The following is a 6,385-nucleotide window of genomic DNA, read 5'->3' on the forward strand; positions in this document are numbered from 1 at the left end:
CATAAGTGTTCTTTAATAAACATATTGGTCAAATTTAGGGTCTGAAATTAATGTCATGGTACTCTGTGCCAGTGTCTTAACTACATAGGAGCTGGAAATTGAATAGCATTCCACAAATGAACATTAGTAAAAAAGTATTTAACACTATTAAATTTTATTTCATGCCATGATCCAAAAAAAGCGTAGAGAAATTGTCAGTAGAGCAGAGAGTTCGTGTAAAAGGTTTACGTGATGATGGTTGGACTCGTCGCCAAATTGCTGCAGACTTGAATTGCTCTCAAAGCACTATCAATTACATCCCAAATCGTGAGACTAGGATTTATAAATTTTAAAATAGTAAAGGAATAGGTAGAACGCGTAAACAATGATACTGGTGTTAAATATCTTCGTTTATGCAGTCTTTGGGAGAGAAGAAAGACTCTATCTTAGCATCGAGATAAACGACCCATATACCAAAGGATAGAAAAGTTTCTAGGTCCACGGTATCAATAAAACTCGACGAGAATAGAATATTTGGTCGTGTGGCAGTTGAAAAACCTTTAATTTGATCTCCAGATATCGTTAAGAGACTGCAGTTTGCTTAAAAATACAAAACTTGAACTGTTGATGATTGGAAAAAGTACTAGGATTAACGAGTACAAGTTTGAAATATTTGGTTCAAAACGTAGGATGCACGTCAGATGGAAAGGTGAAAGATACCTCAATGTATATCAGCTATCGTGAAGCATGGGAGGGTCAGTGTAATGGCTGTTTCCTACCGAGGCGACAGGAAATATTTGCAATAATAGATGAACATTTGCAAGTGCCACCAAATACTAATCTGTCATGGTACACCCATTGGTTTGTGTATTATGGGTAAAGGATTTTACTACCAAGAAGATAATCGTAATACTTATCCAACCTATTCAGAAATTACTTAGGTAAGAAAGAAGCTGCTGTAATGAATCAAATAATTCAAACGCCCAAAAAGAACTCCTATTTCAACCCAATTAGGCAGATCCGTGACTTGATAGATTAAAAACTTGACGAAATAAAAGTTGTTTTTTTTCAAAATCTTTATGGGAGCGTATTAGAGACATTTGGAGTAAAACCCCAATAGCCACTTTGATTAAACATTAGGTTGTCTAGAAATAAATGTCTGAAATCTAACCATGATATTTGGAAGCTGAATATTGAACAACTTATGTTGTAGCTTACAAGGTGTCTTAATTGTCTATTGTTTCAACTCGGAGTAAGTTTTGCAATCCCCAAGGCAACATATACAAAAAGTAGTTTCTTCTAATTTTTCTTTACGATTTCAAACTTGGACAAAAGGCTACCGAAACTACTCGGAGCATCAAACAGGCATTCGGCCAAGGATCTGTTACTGAATGTACAGTTCAGCATTGGTTCCAAAATCTTGAAAATTACGAAGGTTGTGGAAGAAAGGAAATCCTCAGATGAAAACACATTAAAGAAAACGGTTGAGATAGACCCTCGCACAACAATATGCGAGTTTACAGAAAAGATAGTCACAAGTAAATCAAGCCTTGACAACCACCCGAGTGCGATTGGAAAGACGGAGAAGTGGGTTCTGCATGAGTTGAGTGAACATCAACAAAATCGGCGTTATGAAACCTGTCAAGGTGACGCTCCAAAAATTGGGAATCGAGGTTTTACCTCATCCACCTTATTCCTCAGACTTTTCTCCTTCAGATTTTTAAGCACTCTGACAACAGTTTGAATGCTAAACGTTTTCAGAGCCAGGCAGCTGCAGAAGAAGCTTTCAGGGAATTTACTGACCGTAGAAACTGATTTTTACAGCAGGTGTAAACAGAATCATTATACATTAGCAAGTGTGTTGAAGTAAATGGTGCTTGCTTCGATTCAAGAATGTTTTACAACACTGGTTTATACTTTTCCAAACTTTGCAGTTCAAAAACATTTATTTCTGGAAAATCTAATACGTTGCAACAATACCTGAAAGATTAGTTATTAAAGCAAAGGGGACACATAAAAATATTAAGTGCTTTCTGAGTTTAAGCACTTCCACTGAGCTTTTGTTGTACTAAATATGAAGATTAATAAAATTTTGATGTTTCAGCTGTGATTTGCCTTTCATTGTTCTTTGAAAGTAGTCTGAAATTTAATTTTTGACTTTATCCTAACACTTTTGGACAGTACTGTGTAAGTAGCTGTGTTTGTATTACATGCACTTTAAATTCCATCAATGTCTTTACCTTTACATGCATTATTTTACATAAATCTTCATTAGTAATCTAAAAAAAATCTATTTTCAACAATATGAAGAAAGCATTGCTGACCCTTTTTATCTTTAATGTTTTAAACAAACAATCGAATTCATACACTTTAATAAAACATTTTCAAAGTCCTTACAACAAGAACAAAAATAGGAAACGTATCTTTGCCTTGACACTATTATCGAATAAAGATAAATTTGTTTTTGGTGCACAACTACATCGTGGGCTATTTGCTGAGCTTACTAAGTGTACCTAGCCACAATGTTGAAGGTTATAAACTCAAAATTACAGCTCAAGCATGTTTATTCAGTAAAGAGAAAATCGACAATAGCCATGTGATTAGGGCGCTGGTTTGAATCTCTGCAGCACGAGATATTCTCGCTCCTTCGACCGAGGGGACGTTACAATGTAACATTCAATCCTATTATTCGTTGGTAAAAGAGTAGCCAAAGAGTTGATAGCGATGATTAGCTGTCTTTCCTCTTCTTTTCACCGTTACATTAAAGATAACTAACCCAGATAATCCTCTGTCACTTTGCTCGAAATTCGAAACAAACGAATACAAAGGTTTAACAGTATGAATTACAATATACTCATCTTTCTTAACATAATAAGACAGTTTTAAAGTTGGTTGTTTTTTAAGTGTAGCGCACAATTTCCTACGTACAGCCGTTGTTTTTTCACATAAAATTTATTTATGTTATTACGAATAATTCTGAACAAATTTAATGTTGTCTTGAAATGCGTTTCATTCAAAACTAATCAAATAAATCATAATCTTCCATTAATAAAAAGGCTACAAAAACATTAATTATGTCACATTGAAGAAGCAAATAACCTTCTACTTGCTATTCTTGGAATTTATCCAATGAAGAATTTCTTGGCTAGTTAATATAATTACAGATATCTGGATTACCTCTGTACAGAAGAAAGAGAGGTTCATAGCTTTCTTGGTGGAATTATATCAAAGCACAGGCACTTTATGGTTAACTTTTTTACCATAACAGTAATAATTTCTGCATAAACTGAGGTTATCTTCTAATTTAAGTGAACTGAGAACAGTGTAAAGTCATTCTAATACTAAAATGTGCTTTAGCTGATTCACTTGAATTGTATTATTTGAGATACATTGTTTAAGTTGTTTTTAATATGGAAACCAGTGACAATCGAACTGGAGAAGTGATGATACAAATAGAAAAGATAATAACATATATTAATTAAGGACACATTACTCGTTTGTTGAATATAATTCCTACATGCGAAAAAATAACCCATTCCAGGTGTGATATTTTCCAAATATTTCTGCCACCCTTTATATGGTAGAAAATGTTTTGTGTGGACATGTCATTGAAATAGCTCATCAGCTTTTAAGAAATGGAAGGTACAAACACAAGTTGGGCAATATGCCATCTTTTAAAACTGATGGTAGGATTCGTGTTTGTCGTTTACCTGGAGAAGAGAAGATGAAAGACTATCATTCCTGCAGGAGAGGGTGTAGGGCATGTTTGGGCAGCTATTCATCACCGTTGAAAAACTGCTCTTTGTATCATCCAGGGAAACGTCAATGATGCCTCATAGATGGAAGGATGAACCACCTTTTAGTGGCAATTTCGAATGAAGTCACGATGGGTTATATAAATAACCTCATTGACAGCATTCCACGTCACATTGTGGAGATTATTATTAAAGTACGAGAACGACTAATTAAGTATCGAATGTTTAATATGAATTAATAAAAGGTTAGAGATTATATTTATAATAACTTGATGTTATATTTTGTCATTGTATATGCTTTAGTAAAGTTTTCCAGGGATAAGTGATATGCTAAATCACACATCTTTCTGAGGTTTTCGATAAAATAGATTTTTGATTTGACAAGTCATTCACGATGTCTATATAATCTCTCCCCTTGCACAAATTACATATGTAGATGTTTAATATAACATGCATTTCCCAGTTTTACAGGGCTAAATGTATTTGTATTTTTTTTTTAAATTTCGCACAAAGCTACTCGAGGGCTATCTGTGCTAGCCGTTCCTAATTTAGCAGTGTAAGATTAGAGGGAAGTTTAGAATCCACGAATAGTGGGATTGACCGTCACATTATAACACCTCCACGGCTGAAAGGGCGAGCTTGTTTAGCGCGACGGGGATGCGAACCCGCGGTCCTCAGATTACGAGTCGCACGCCTTAACACGCTTGGCCATGCCGGGCCTATCATTTTAATAATAATGATGTTATTTTTTACACGATATGCAAACATTTTAGTCAAGATTGTATAAGGCTGTTGTTCTAGTCGGCCTGGCCAGGTGGTTAAGGCATTTAGAGTCGCAGGTTCGAATTCCGGGCATACCAAACATGCTCGCCCTTTCAGCCGTTATAATGTTACGATATATCCTACTTTTCGTTAGTAAACGTGTAGCCTAAGAGTTGGTGATGGGTAGTTATGACTAGATGCCTTCCCTCTAGTCTTACACTGCTAAATTAGGGACGGCTAACGCAGATAGCCTTTGAGTAGCTTTGCGCGAAATTCACAAACTTTTCAACAACAACAAAAAAAAAAACAACAGAAACTACTGTAAGGTTAATACATTAACAACGTTTAACAAAAATGTTTTTGATTGATACTATATTGAACACCTGATAAAAGCAGTAACTTTCAGTGATTTGAATTAAATTTACTCGATTCATAATTCAATTAAACTTTCTGCGATAATGAACAATCTGATCTTCAATTCTTGTATTTATATTAAAAGTAACACATTAAGTACGGGAAGTTTCTATATTATCATACTACTTTTGTGAACTTTCTAGATTTAACATCATCATCATAATTAACAACTTTTTCTTGCAAATAACTAAGTTATAACACTGAAAATATAGCTTACAGCAGAAACTAGAAACTATATAGTATGTATATTTACTATAGGAAAAACTAAAGAAGAACAATTATTTTATAAGTAAAAGCACAATGGAATAAACTCAACAAGATTATATAAAGTAAATATATTAGAAATAAAAAGTTATTTTCCTGAAACAAAATAGAAAGAAATGTAATTCTGTAGGGTAATTTTCGATGAAATTAAAATGTCTAACTATAAAAAAATTTAACATAATATCAGTAAAGAAGAGAAAAGACCTACAAAAATTCGAGTTAAATATCAGAACAGCTCTCTCATCGACCTTTTTCTCTGTGAATGTTTTATCGCTCCTCTTGTTAATTCAGTCTTTATATTTCACATATCTCCGAGTACTACTTCGTAAATCAATCATAGTGAAATATAAAGACTGGATTAACACGAGCAGCGATAAAACATTCACAGAAGAAAAAGTCGGGGAGAGTATATGAGACACGGCCAAAATGTTTTCAAAGATTTTGTTTTTCACGGAAATCTATAAAAGTCACCAGTTTCATTGTATAATAAAAGTCTTTGCCGTAAGTTAAGAATTATTTATTTACATCTTAATACTTTGTCATTACACTAGAATTTCACATCATCTTTGATATCACACATTCTGCTACATTTTATGCCAGTTTTTGGCAAATATTTTATCCTCGCAGTGCTTCAGAATAGACAGTCATCGTTGTTTTCTATATGGTGTCAAGATGAAAAGATTTTGAAGACCAACAAACTTGAGTGGTTGTCCTTGCAACTTGTTGATGCCAAAGGTAAAATTAAGTCGAACTGGGAATTGGAGCCGCTTGAATTAAAGTGGCAAGTCATGTGGATTTTTTTCCCTTTTAGAACATTATTTGGCAGAAGACCTCCGCATATTGTTAATTCAGTAAGTGAGAATTAGAAAATAAATGATAGTTTTCTATAAACCTTCAGGAAGCATAATTATGGGGTTTAATGGTTATATGATAAAACTATACGGCGAAGAGTTGTTCAGTTTTTGCTATCACATCTAAAAAAGTAATTCTCAGATGCATACCTTAAGAGCCCCCTAACTATGCATATAAGGTTGAAGATCTCTAGATTCTTTTACCTTGGAGCTATGGTTGTAATATAAAAACAGACAGTCATTATGTATATACCAAATCACAGAATTTAGCACATTCACTGGGTTGTTTGCTTTTTAATTTAACGCAAACTTACAGGAGGGTTATCTACGCTAGCCATCTCTAATTTAGCAGTTTAAGAC

The sequence above is a fragment of the Tachypleus tridentatus genome, chromosome 7 (genome assembly GCF_004210375.1).
Source record: "Tachypleus tridentatus isolate NWPU-2018 chromosome 7, ASM421037v1, whole genome shotgun sequence".
NCBI classification, from domain to species: Eukaryota; Metazoa; Arthropoda; class Merostomata; order Xiphosura; family Limulidae; genus Tachypleus; species Tachypleus tridentatus.